This window comes from Suncus etruscus, chromosome 4, assembly GCF_024139225.1.
Source record: "Suncus etruscus isolate mSunEtr1 chromosome 4, mSunEtr1.pri.cur, whole genome shotgun sequence".
Taxonomy (NCBI): domain Eukaryota; kingdom Metazoa; phylum Chordata; class Mammalia; order Eulipotyphla; family Soricidae; genus Suncus; species Suncus etruscus.
Genome location: NC_064851.1, coordinates 162427924 through 162441602, shown reverse-complemented (window position 1 = coordinate 162441602; position 13679 = coordinate 162427924). Strand labels below are relative to the sequence as shown.

The following is a 13679-nucleotide window of genomic DNA, read 5'->3' as shown; positions in this document are numbered from 1 at the left end:
TTAATAAAGAAGTCAGTAGAAGTGTCCCACCATTTAAAGTTTATGTTAGAACCAAGTCAAGGGATTGTTGGACTAGTTCTAGTGTCCCCATAGACACAATCATGCCATGTGGCATTGTTCTTCCTTTGCATAGGCACATTAAAATGGGAATTACTATAAATATAAACATGTTCTTTATCTAGTAGAGATGGGAACACACAAATCTTGTAATGCAGTGGGACCTTACACCCTGAACATTGTCATAATGACCTGGCTCAGGTCTCAGAAGAACAAGCATTGTCCATTTACCCCTGAACCAGGGAAGCCATCTACAAAACAACCACGGTTGTGTACAACATCACCTGAAAGCAATCCTCTACCAGGGAAGACCCTACCACTGCTCTGGCAGACCTACTCAACAGAGACTTCCCTTAATACCCAGAAGACTTAAAAACAACAACAACCTGCTTTCAGGACTGAGCTCTCTGCATCACCCTCTAATTGTGAGGTGAAACTAAAGGCCGCCCCACATCATCCTGGACATATTCCAGGATCCTTGGCTACAGAAACCTTACACCAACAACAATGACTGTGTTGTTTATTGTTTATTGGCACTACAGACAATGACTTGGGTTGAACAACCTAGTATGCCTGGAGCCTAGAGTTGATCTTATGCCAGAAAACTTTAGGGGTAAGGTCTCCTTGTATTTAGCATTTTTAGAAATTTAGAAATATTTTAGAAATATTTTATTTTTTTGGTTTATCTCCTTGTATTTAGTATTTTTCTTTCTATGTCCCCTATATTTTACTAGACCTTTGCAAACAATTGCCACTCTAACACTGTCTTTGCTATGCTCCTTTGACTCATACTTAATAAAATAATGTATTATGATCAACTGTGTCAACAATATTATAGCTTTTAATGTTAAGGGAGTTACATCAATTTTGTGGCTTTGTGTACTGTTAAGAAATGTTATAATGTACTAAAATCTGAGAACTTGAGGGACAAAGAAATTGTGCATATGTTTGTTTTATTTTTCATAATGATTTTTAGCTGAAAATTCAAAATGAAGGTATTAGCAAGAATATTTTTTTTGAGAATTCTGTTTATGGGTGATTGTCTTCCCACTGTAACTTCACCTTTGTCCTCTTTCTTTGCATCTTTGTCTTTCAAAAAAAAAAAAACTAAAGAAAAAAGAAATATGTGGTAAAACAATGTAATCAGTGTCCCATGGTTCAATTAAAAGGATGATAGTCCCTATTTAAAAAAATAAATAAAGATAAAACAAAAGAAAAGGAATATGTACGTGGCAGGTTTTTTGTTTGTTTGTTTGTTTTGTTTTGGGGGTTTGGTGTCACACCCGGCAGTGCTCAGGGTTACTCCTGGCTCTACACTCAGAAATTGCTCCTGGCAGGCTCGGGGGACCATATGGGATGCCGGGGTTTGAACCACCATTCTTCTGCGTCTAAGGCAAACACTTTACCACTGTGTTATCTTTCTGGCCCAGGTGTTTTTTGTTGTTGTTGGTTTTGTTTGTTTTGTTTTGTATTGCTTTTACATAGATGCAGCAGAAGTTGGGGAAAAAAAACAAAGGAAACACTTTTTGCCTAAAAATATGGTGACTCTACCCCTGAAGCATCCTGCCATAAGACCAACTACAAGCTGAAGAAATATTTTATTTTTTTGGTTGATCTGTCACACCCGTGTCGCTCAGGAGTTACTCCTAGCTATGCACAAAGAAATTGCGCCTGGCTTGGGTGACCAAATGGGATGCACGGGATCAAACCGCTGTCGTCCTAGGCTAGAGAGCACAAGGCAGATAGATGCCTGATGGCTTGTGCCACCGCTCCGGCAGTAAGCTGAAGAAATTTTAATCTGTTTTTTATTCATGCTAATCTTTGGTGTAACTGATTTTAATATAAATACATATAATCCTAAGAGTTAAAATAATTCAATTACATGGAAAAACGTGTAATTCTACATATAATTATGTTGCCCACTTTTTTATTTGCTTCTTATAGTTGATGGATGAGACAATTGGTGCTATTTCTATGTACTAATAGTTTTCAAATATATTAAAGAATGCTTAGATAAAATAATGAGGGTGTGTATTATAGTAAAAGTATTTTCACTGATAAATGTGAGAGTCAAAGAAAGAAATTACAAGACTTATGTTTCACTTTGAAATTGTGTTAATTTGTGCATATAAAACTTCTGCAAAAATCTACCATTTTGATCTAATATACAAGTAGCTTATTAAATAATCTGCAGTCATAATTCTAGGAAAAGCATCTGGTTTGAGAGAAAGCAAACAGATGCAGGCTATATTGTAAGCTGTGAATGCATACACACAAGCACACGCACATTTATTTTTTTTAGTGACAAACAACCCAGGACAAAGATTGAGGATCCTACATATTGATTTTTCATAGTTCTTTTGTGTTCTTTCAAACAGTGTCCTTTGTGGTTGACCAGTGCGTGCGTGGGTGTGTGTGTATACAAAAGTAAAATAATTCGATTGGACACATATGGATACATATCGCATCATGGTACTGTGCTACTGCAGAGTAAGTCACACTTTCTGTTAATGACTATTCTGACAAACAGTTCAGCAATGCCAAGGATTCCAAATGCTTGGTAGAAAGGACAGAGTGGAAAGCATTTCCTTTTGTTTCCTTGCTTTCAATAGTGCATTCTGAGCATTTTTATGGCTCCAGATGGGCACCACTTAAACAAGAGTTACATATGCTTTCCTTCGATAAAACATTGCCATGTCCTTATGCTACGAGTGCCCTGGGGTTACAATACACTGGGTTCCACGACAGGATCATTAACCTAAACTTTGGAGGATTCAGCCTGGTGCTCAAACATTGGAAATAGCCTCAGTCTTTGAAATATATTGAATAAATTTCAGTGTGATGTGGCAAGAGGATAACTTTCCCTGAAGTAATTCAAACTCACTATAAATCTCCTAGATTCACTCTCCTATTCCCAGATACCCTGTCACAAGTGAAATTCAGGGTTTAGACATCACTCAGCTAAAAAGTAAGTAGGAAAATTCTCCGTTGTCATCTCTGACCTGAAGCAGACAAAACACCATTCTAAGTTGTTTATGTCTGTCTGTAATTCTTTTCTTTCTCTCTCCCTCACTCTTAAGAATTAGTCTTTTAATTTACTTTGTATTTTTGCATCTTACAGCAAATCCATGCTGTTTCCTCTAATTTGGTTTAGAAATTATTTTATATAAATATCTAATTGATAATTATATATTTGTTTTTTGTGTGAATCTGAAAAACATTTTGCTTTCAAAGAAACTTCCCTTGTAATTATCTGAAAAAATTGATAAAATACACAGATTCTGGTTGAATTACTCATTTCACTGCCACCTGCTGGAAAATGATGGCAATATTTATATTGCCATACATAACTGCTACAAGAATGTCACAACTGTATCAGCAACTTTTCAAGTGCCAACCTGATCTGTGCATGACCCTAGTGTGACCTACCAAATTATCTCCTAGTATTTTACTATTACTATCTCTTTCTTTTCCAGCTATATAGCTGTGAAGATGGGAGTCATGGTCCATTGGTGCCCTGGAGTTGATTTCTTAGAGAAATTGGCCTAAGAGTAAGAAGCTGATCATACAAAGGGGGAGGGAGATCCAACAAAGGGAAATAGTCCCAATGTTTCTGAAATTTATTTATTTTATTTCTTTATTTTTTTAAGTTTTTTTTCCCCTGAAATTTATGGTTCCAGTTCTACCAGTGATAGTTCTATTTCCACGTTTTATGGTTTGGTTGTGGTACAAATCCATGTTTAGCCAAACTTCAGTTTCCATTATATGGAAAAGAAAGCAGATTTCCACTAGCTTTGAAGAGCAAGAGAAGATGAACTGACTCAATTGAAAAGGAATAGGGGGAAAGATACTTTCACTTTATATTGAAATTTCCTGTAAAACTATATAATTGTACCTGCTAGAACTATGCCCTGTAAAACCTAGATACACATCTCCTCCATAGTAGAACTCAAGCTTACAACATTTATTCCAAAAATTTGAGTGGAATTAAATCATTTTTAAAATACACATATTTTACTACTGTTCCATTGACTCCTTTTACACATTTGTTGACTAGTAAGTAATTTTGCAATACATTTCTACTTACTTAGGATACTATGATGAGTTTAAACAATTGAATCACATTTTTATTTATCCACCAATATGCAATCATAGCATGCAGAAGTCATACTAAAAGAAGTTGTCCCCCAAAATTAAAGGAAATACTAGAAATTAGGAGACAAGTCAACAGAAGGCTGATGTCACACCAGACTAGCCAATTTATATTTTGAGATATGATACATTGGCTGCTATGTCAGATAACCTTCTCGGGCCTTAGTTTGCTCATTTCTAAGATCAGTAACAAGATTATCTTTAACACCAGGTCAGGCCGCTTGTGTTTTGTTCTTAGGGGAAGAGTATGAGATCTCTCAAGTAGTGCTAGATACTAGTGTCTCTGCCTAGATACTGCAGTGAATGGGAAGGGGCATGTAGTGCTGGGGATAAAATGAAATGACTTGAACATGCCAGGTATGTGCCCCTGAGTTCCAAGTTATATGTCCAGACCTGATTTTTCTTTTAATCTTCCATACCCTGAAATTTGTTCAAATGTAATTTTTAGATTTCACGTTAGCCTGTTGTAACTAAACAAACCAGAAGAGAAATCCAGCAATATGTTAGCTTTGGTTGGTTTTTATTTGAAATAATGGTGTATTATAAAGTTATACATGTCTTAGGTTGGCATCATTGAATGTTGAATGGCAACATGTAAATGTATTACATTAAATTCATCACTGAAAATACAATTATAGCGTCTATCCAACATAGTTTTCAAAAAAAAAAAAGCTTTAAGAAACAGATTAAAGACTTGAAATACACTGAAGCACATACATTCTGCTTTTTGATATCAGCATTAGAGGCAGGTTTGGAAATCAATACCAATAACATAGGAAAAAGAAACAAATAAGCACAGAGGGACCTATATCAAAATAAAAAGTTTCAGCATAGAAAAAGAAACTTATATCCAAATGTTGTAGGCTAACTTTGGTCTGGCTTGTAGACTGGCTCTTGGGGTCCTGATGCATTACAGGGCTTCTTTTGAGTCCTCTTTGAAGAGAGTGGGTACAAGGACAGAGAAATACGAAGAAAATGAAGAAAATGAGACCACACAGTGAATGTATGGGGAAACACATCTGGCAAGTGTGTTACAAATGTAATCTCCAAGCTAGGAGTATATAAGGGGTAAAAGCCAGTCATAGGTATTGAGAAGAATGTTTACAACTACAAAGCAGAGTTTAACAATAAACAATGCATCAAAGTATGAGTGTAAGCTGTAAGAATTCTGAGTTACAAAAAAGAAGGTCACAACTTTATGCAGCTCTTTGCAAACTAACTCCAGATACGAAATAAGGGATTAATGAGAAGTAGAAAAAAATTTAGGCATTCTATCTTCATTGGGATGGGCTCTATTATTTTAGAGGTCAAGTGAAAGAAAGAGCTAAATCCACTAAGGTGTAGTCAATAGCCCAGGATCTGAATTCTGGCTACACCCAGAAATTGAGGCTGCAATGTCACTTTGGAGAGAAAAATATTTACTTTGATTTGGTGCTAAATATTAAAAAGGTAAAGGGATTTTATTCAAGGCTATCTTTTGCCTGTGAATATCATAAGGGAGAATTAATATTAAGGCCAAATAATATAAAGAGATTATAATGTCAGTACCATAACACGAACCTCAGAAATATTTCCAATGATCCATGCAGGGGTAAAATCTTCCACAGTGGACCTTCTGGTTATACATTTCTTGGGGTGAACGAGTTATCTGCATCAGGAAAATTCAGCATCAGACGGGCCTACTGAATCACCCCTTTAATGGAGATGCCTATGCATGGTCCGACATCCAAATAAAAGTAGTCTATTACATAGAATATTATTCAAGTCATATGCCCAATATTGTATTGCCATATAAAATATGCACAAATGACATAAAATTGATCCATAATACATACATTTAAAAGATGATATCAAGATGATCAATGGATAGCAAAAGATACTCATAATTCCTCCCCCCCCTTTTTTTTTGGTTTTTGGGCCACACCCAGCGGTGCTCAGGGGTTACTCCTTGCTGTCTGCTCAGAAATAGCTCCTGGCAGGCATGTGGGACCATATGGGACACCGGGATTTGAACCAACCACCTTTGGTCCTGGATCGGCTGCTTGCAAGGCAAACACCGCTGTGCTATCTCTTCGGGCCCCTCATAATTCCTTAGTAAGAAAATGCAAGTCAGAAACAATGAGCATTCATCAACACTTGTTAGAACAGATTTCTGGATAATATCATTCTCATTTCCTCATAAACATCTCTCTTCTCTCCCTATCTTTCCTTTACATACCCCAACACATCTTATTGAATCTTGCTTTTTTCATTTGTTTGTTTTGTTTTTTGGGGGCCACACCTGGTGATGCTCAAGGGTTACTCCAGGTTATGTGCTCAGAAATTGTTCCTGGCTCAGGGGACCATATGAGATACCAGGGATCAAACCCAGGTCTATTTGGGGCAGCTGCAGGCCAGACAAACACCCTACCACTGTGCTATCACTCCAGTCTCTGAATCTTATTTTTCTAATTAAATTTGTATTTTACTTTTAAATTTCATTTTTTTTTCATTTTATTTTTATTTAATTAAAAATCATGATTTACCAAGTTAATGATAGTTGAGTTTTAGGCATATAATATTTCGACATCAATTCCACCACTAGTGTCTGAATTTGAATTTGCTTTAATTCTTTAATAATACATTTAGATATATTTACTTGTACAAATCATAGCTTTTTAAAAAAGGAAAGTATTTAGGTGTGGTGACTGATCACTTCAATTAAAATTATTTTAGACATTTTATAAAATATTAAATCCAGAGAAACAATATTCTCTCTCTTCCCTCACATTATCTCCTGTCATTTCTTTTTTGTTTTGTTTTTGGATCATACCAAGTGGTGTCAGGGCTCACTCCTGGCTTCCTGGTCAAGGATCAGAGGACAATTTTTTCAGTAGGTACAATTGAACCAAGTCTCCTACATGCAAGGTAGTACTAAATTTTTGTTTGTTTCCAGGGCACACCCAGCAACTCTCTGGGCTTACTTTTGGTTCTGCACTGAGGGATCGGTCCTAGCCGCCTCTATATGGGTTTCTAGGGACTAAACCATCAGCTAAGTGTGTGGAAGACACGCACTTAACAGCAATACTATCTCTCTGGCCTCAAGTGGCACTGTCATTTTGGTCCACCTTCTCCATTTTCTCACCATATATCCTTATTTCGATATAAAATCACAACAGCATTTAAGAGACAAACTTTCTAGTACGTGCTTTCACTGCTACAGCTAGCTCTATTAAACAAAAGAAAAACCTAAAATGATACAGGCACTTCAATCCACACTCCCGAATTCAAGCAAACTATTTAGTTCCAATTTACTTTTCTCTTTTCTATTATACCTTTTAATCTTTTCTTTGATTATCTTCCAGCATCTAGTATCCTCTGCTTTTGACTTGCTCCCCACGTTATTTTGACACTCTATTTAAACTTCTATTCCATTTTCTTCTTCTTTTCTCTTCTTTCATATCCCAAAGATTATTTTTGAAAGGGTATGTCAAAATAAAAAGCAAATGGTAGCAGAGGGCTCTTCAGAGGTTAGATGAAAAGAACGGATAGTGTCTACCAGTATGGAGGCATGGGACGGTTGGATATCCAGTGTGAAAGAGCAGAAGTCAGGAGCTCAGACAAGAAATCACCAAAGTGGGAATCCTATTAAGAGAAAGATGTAAAGAACACCATGACTGAAACCCAAACACAATCATGTGTGTAATAAAGTTGTTTAAATTTAAAAAAAAGAGAGAGAGAGAGAGAGAGAGAGAGAGAGAGATGTGGAGTTAGAGTTGAGGGAGGGAAAATAAAGCGGAGCCAGTCTGTCAGGCCAGTAGCTAATAGCCCATGGGTTTTGCTGGAAGGAAATTAAAACTCTAGCTAATGAGAATGGAAGCCGCCTACTGAGAATAAAACTGGGGGATTTCCTATTAACTCTTCTCCTGGCTTCTTGAGACACAACAGTCTCAAAGTTATTTGTAGCAACTGATTTCATGTGGATGTGTGTGCGCTCACATAGGCACGCAGAGGACTGGAGGGAAAAAGTTAGGACCAAACTCTTTCAATTTCCCTAAAATGCAATCCAGCTGGGGCGACTGTTCCTCCTCCCCCCAATCCCAAACAGACATCCCAGTCTGCAAAGGTCAGGGAGGGTGGAAGGAGAACGTGCAAAACAAACAAACAAACAAGACAAACAGACTGGAGTTGTCCCAGAAAATTATAGTCCCCATGACTCAGACCAGCCTGGGGTGGGTTGGGGAGTGGTGTGTGTGTGTGTGTGTGTGTGTGTGTGTGTGTGTGTGTGTGTGTGTGTGTCTACTTTTTTGGCAAGGAACTTCAGTTGACTAAATCCGCTATTTAGCTTTGCGGCATCCTTAGGATTAGGCTCCTGGTTTCCATAACTGAGGTGGGGTGGGGTGGGGAGTGGGGTGTGTGTGTGTGTGTGTGTGTGTGTGTGTGTGTGTGTGTGTGTGTGTGTGTCTACTTTTTTGGCAAGCAACTTCAGTTGACTAAATCTGCTATTTAGCTTTGCGGCATCCTTAGGATTAGGCTCCTGGTTTCCATAACTGGGGTGGGGTGGGGTGGGGAGTGGGGTGTGTGTGTGTGTGTGTGTGTGTGTGTGTGTGTGTGTGTGTCTACTTTTTTGGCAAGCAACTTCAGTTGATTAAATCCGCTATTTAGCTTTGCGGCATCCTTAGGATTAGGCTCCTGGTTTCCATAACTGGGGTGGGGTGGGGAGTGGGGTGTGTGTGTGTGTGTGTGTGTGTGTGTGTGTGTGTGTGTGTGTGTGTCTACTTTTTTTTGGCAAGGAACTTCAGTTGACTAAATCCGCTATTTAGCTTTGCGGCATCCTTAGGATTAGGCTCCTGGTTTCCATAACTGGGGTGGGGTGGGGTGGGGAGTGGGGTGTGTGTGTGTGTGTGTGTGTGTGTGTGTGTGTGTGTGTGTCTACTTTTTTGGCAAGCAACTTCAGTTGACTAAATCCGCTATTTAGCTTTGCGGCATCCTTAGGATTAGGCTCCTGGTTTCCATAACTGGGGTGGGGTGGGGTGGGGAGTGGGGTGTGTGTGTGTGTGTGTGTGTGTGTGTGTGTGTGTCTACTTTTTTGGCAAGCAACTTCAGTTGATTAAATCCGCTATTTAGCTTTGCGGCATCCTTAGGATTAGGCTCCTGGTTTCCATAACTGGGGTGGGGTGGGGAGTGGGGTGTGTGTGTGTGTGTGTGTGTGTGTGTGTGTGTCTACTTTTTTGGCAAGCAACTTCAGTTGACTAAATCCGCTATTTAGCTTTGCGGCATCCTTAGGATTAGGCTCCTGGTTTCCATAACTGGGGTGGGGTGGGGTGGGGAGTGGGGTGTGTGTGTGTGTGTGTGTGTGTGTGTGTCTACTTTTTTGGCAAGCAACTTCAGTTGATTAAATCCGCTATTTAGCTTTGCGGCATCCTTAGGATTAGGATCCTGGTTTCCATAACTGGGGTGGGGTGGGGTGGGGAGTGGGGTGTGTGTGTGTGTGTGTGTGTGTGTGTGTGTGTGTGTCTACTTTTTTTTGGCAAGGAACTTCAGTTGACTAAATCCGCTATTAGCTTTGCGGCATCCTCAGGATCAGGCTCCCGGTTTCTTTCCATAACTCGGGTCGCACTTTGGGGAGGCGCGCGCGGGGTCGCTTCCCGGCACGTCTCTCGCCGTGTCTCTCCGTCTCTGTCTGTCTGTCTGTCTGTCTGTCCCCGCCCGAGTGGGAACGAACACGCGCGTTCGAGCGGGCGATCCCTCGCCGGACACTCCAGGCCCCCGGGGTGTCCAAGCGCGCAGCAAGTCCGGAGCCCCAAGCGCGCCCGTGTCCACCCGGCCCCGAGCGCGCACCCGGGGACCCGGGCGCGAGGTGAGCCGCTGCGCGCCGCGGGCCGGGGCGTGCGGGGGGCGCCGGGCCGGGCAGCCGGAGCAGGGCTGGGCTTCGGGGCCCGACCCGGGGGGCCCCGAGCGCCGGGCGCGGGGGGGCGCGCAGGCGGGGGGCGCGGCGCGCGCGCGGGGCGGCGGCGGCGGCGGCGTTGGCGTTGGCGGGGGCGCAGGCGCGCTGCTCGGCCGGCTGCAGCTCGGCGCCCCGCGAGCGGCTGGTCGGGGGCCGCGGATGGACGCTGCCCGCGGCGGGCGCCCGGGATGGGGGTGCGGGGGCGCTGAGCTGCCTCCTCGCCCGAAGCATGTCCGGCCCGGCCCGGGGGACCCCCTGCTCGTCCTCGGCCGCCGCCCGGACGCAGGTGAAGGAGCAGATCAGGACCATCGTGGAGGACCTGGAGCTGGTCCTGGGCGACCTCAAGGACGTGGCCCGGGAGCTCAAGGAGGTGAGCGCGGGCGGCCCTGCTGGGACTCGGGGATCCCGCTCCCCGGGCGCACCTCTGGGTCCCCAAACTCTCCTGCCCCGGCGACTCCGCCGCGGAGTTCAGTTCTCGCACTTTCCCTTCTCTTCTTCTTCTTCTTCTTCTTCTTCTTCTTCTTCTTCTTCTTCTTCTTCTTCTTCTTCTTCTTCTTCTTCTTCTTCTTCTTCTTCTTCTTCTTCTTCTTCTTCTTCTTCTTCTTCTTCTTCTTTCTTCTTCTTCTTCTTCTTCTTCTTCTTCTTCTTCTTCTTCTTCTTCTTCTTCTTCTTCTTCTTCTTCTTCTTCTTCTTCTTCTTCTTCTTCTTCTTCTTCTTCGTTTGTTTCCGATCGGCGAGAAATCAACTAGTGTTTGGATCGAGTGGGAGAGACCCGGGTGCGCGCCTGGGCAGACGGGGGGCACCCGGGAGGGGAGGTTTGGGGGTGTGTCGGTGGAGGGACAGGCGAGGAGCCGGCCCTGTCCTTCCAGGCCAGCCGTCCCTGAGCCCCTGGTGCCAGTCGATCCTGGCCGGGCACCCCCCCCCCCCCCCGCAGCCCTTGCAAAGCGCCGGAGCGGGCGAATGACTTGGCGCCGGCCAGGTCCGAGGGAGAGGGAGAAGTGCTCCTTCGCCTGCTCCAGCGCTTTCTGGGCATCGTCTCTGGGATGCTCAAGAGGCGCGCGGTGGACTGCAGAGTCCAGTCCTGGGAAGCGACTGGCTCCCAGACTTTGGCACTTGGATAGTGGGGAACGCATCTTGTGCCTTCCCTTTTCTGTGCCCTGTCATTCCGGGCCTCCCGGACACCAACCGCCCTACACACACACAAACACACACACACACACACACACACACACACACACACACACACTCCATCCAGTCACCTTCTTGCCTTCAATCTTGTGGTACTTGGCATTGAGCCTGGGGAACGCGCGCGCATCTCTCTCTCTCTCTCTCTCTCTCTCTCTCTCTCTCTCTCTCTCTCTCTCTCTCTCTCTCTCTGTCTCTGTCTCTGTCTCTGTCTCTCTCTCTCTCTCTCTCTCTCTCTCTCTCTCTCTGCGTAGTACATGTAGAACATGGTCACAGGCCACTTGCGTTCTTGGCCTTTTGGTAACTCAGCTCTTGGGGCTCTTTCCTGCTCCCTCTCGCCTTCCTTCCACGACACCCTACCACCTCCCTCCCTCTAGCACTCCAAGACTCCAAGAGAGCCCGAATCGGCCTAGGAAGCAGTGGAGGCGGCAGAATAAGGGCTGAGGCTGCTGAAACTAGGGCTGTGCTCCAGGCGGAGGCGGGGGCTGTGATGGTAGAAATGGGGGGAGGAGTAGAGGGCTTCCCCTCCCAGGCAGGGCTGGTGGCCTTTTGCAGAGAGGAGTTAGTGGTGAAGTCCCTGCCTGCTGCGGAATTCATTGCGATCTGGATCTAGGAGTCTGCGGTCCCAGTAGTGGTCCCAGCTCAGCTGAGTGCCTTGGGAGGTGGAGGTGGCAAATGCAGAAAGGGGTGGAATGGAGCCCAGGTCCAAAGTGAGACTCCTGACTCTAAAGCCAAGGGGGAGGAGATTAAGGGCTGTTGGGTGGTCTGTAGAGAAACCTTCCTTTCCATTTCTAATCCAAAAGTGAGGAAAGAAGACAGAATCCCTCAGCCTTCTGCCCCTTCCTTATCTTGACCCTTACTCCACCAGTAGATATCCACCTGGGTTTCCAGTTGCAAAATGTGGGTTAAAATGGCCCGTTTACCTATCCAGTTGCCAGCGGCAAATGCAATGGCTTGGGCCACTCCAGAATGTCCACTGAGGTCCTGAGAGCGAGCGGACACTGATAACGATGACAGATGTGAGGCTTAAAACTTCCTGGTGCTGGCAAGGGTTCTCTGGGATCTTTGCTTCACAACTGGCTGACAGATGGCGAGGTTATACATTGAAATTCAAGTCTAAAGATGCTGTTGGTTGTCTTTGTTATTCTTGTATTTGACATCCTTGGCAGCCTGTGTTTTCATCTGAAACATTATGGCGCTTTAAAAAATGAACAAATGTGGGCATGTTTCTTTTGGAAGAAGTGTTTTATATTCATGGAGGTTTCTAAGGTGGGAGCTCTGAGAAAGCTTCAGCAGTAGAGAAATGTATTTACTGTTTTAGCAAGAATTAGCAGAAAGGCTGTCTATCAAAGCTCTGCAGCTACGGGTGCATAATTCTTAGGTTTTGTTGCATCATTTCATTCCGTTTAGGCAGAAAAAAGAAGAAACTGTGCATTGGCCTACTTTTTGCATCATTATTCCGTAAGCAGTCCAAGACCAGGTATATCTATAGTGAAACTTTTACCTCTTGTGTTTCTTGTGTAGAATTTCAGAGAAATAAATCAGTGAATTTGTGTATCTCTCTCCTCACTCTTTCTGTGTCTTCATTGACTTGAGGGTTTTTAAGGGAAAAACATGTCGTTTATATAAAGACTAGAAAAGCATTGTGTAATATGCGCTGGATAATGTGCAGCCAAGTTAATGAAAAGATGTGGCTTTTCGGTAGATTCGAAAATAAAATTTTCACTGTGCTTTAGAAGCTGTGATTGGCTACCAGGACCTATTTGGTTAAGATTTTACACATTCGCCCCCTGAGTGAAATTTGTGAATAATGATAGGATGTGATTATTAATGAATTACCCCTGTGTGGCTGGATCACTGTAAGTTTGCACACTCAGTTGTATATATTATGGCTGACATCTCCAAACACTGGCCATTTATATAGTAAGTGAGAGTTATTTTGAGAACTAAATATTTATAGGGTATGTTTAACCCATAACATCTTGCAGTTGTCCAGCATTTATCTTTTAAAGAGAATTCTGTACATGCAGCTAAATATATCTTTGATATAATTTTTGAGTGGAGGAGAAACCGAAGACTCTTAAGTTTGAAAGACTGGTGATCTTCACTGTGACATAAATGTTGCTACTAATTTATCGAATATTACATTCAGTGTTCTGGGCATTTATAATTGGCATATGTTAGATATTAACTGTTATATTTAGAATCTTGTTTCCTTTCTTGGCAATGCACTGCTTTTTGATCGTAATATGTTTTTATGAAAATTAACAAAGAGCCTAATTAACTTAAATTCAATAAAACACACAGTTGTTATGATGTATCACTTTATCAATGACCATATGGTATTATTTTTCTGCTT

The 13679-nt window shown here is 42.7% G+C and overlaps 1 protein-coding gene and 1 long non-coding RNA gene across 3 annotated transcripts in view; one reads left to right on the top strand and one right to left on the bottom strand.

Moving 5' to 3' along the window:
- Positions 1-478: 478 nt before the first annotated feature.
- LOC126006085 (uncharacterized) overlaps positions 479-13679 on the bottom strand; it is a 1493032-nt gene continuing 1479831 nt past the window's right edge. Inside the window, exon 3 of the long non-coding RNA XR_007494836.1 lies at positions 479-493. This is a non-coding gene — a long non-coding RNA (uncharacterized LOC126006085). The remainder of the gene's footprint in view (positions 494-13679) is intronic.
- PRR16 (proline rich 16) overlaps positions 10410-13679 on the top strand; it is a 301149-nt gene continuing 297879 nt past the window's right edge. Inside the window, exon 1 of one of the 2 annotated variants that reach the window (XM_049771406.1) lies at positions 10410-10505. The gene's annotated coding sequence lies outside the window, so the exon portion shown is untranslated. The remainder of the gene's footprint in view (positions 10506-13679) is intronic. The other variant, XM_049771404.1, reaches the window with a different exon arrangement.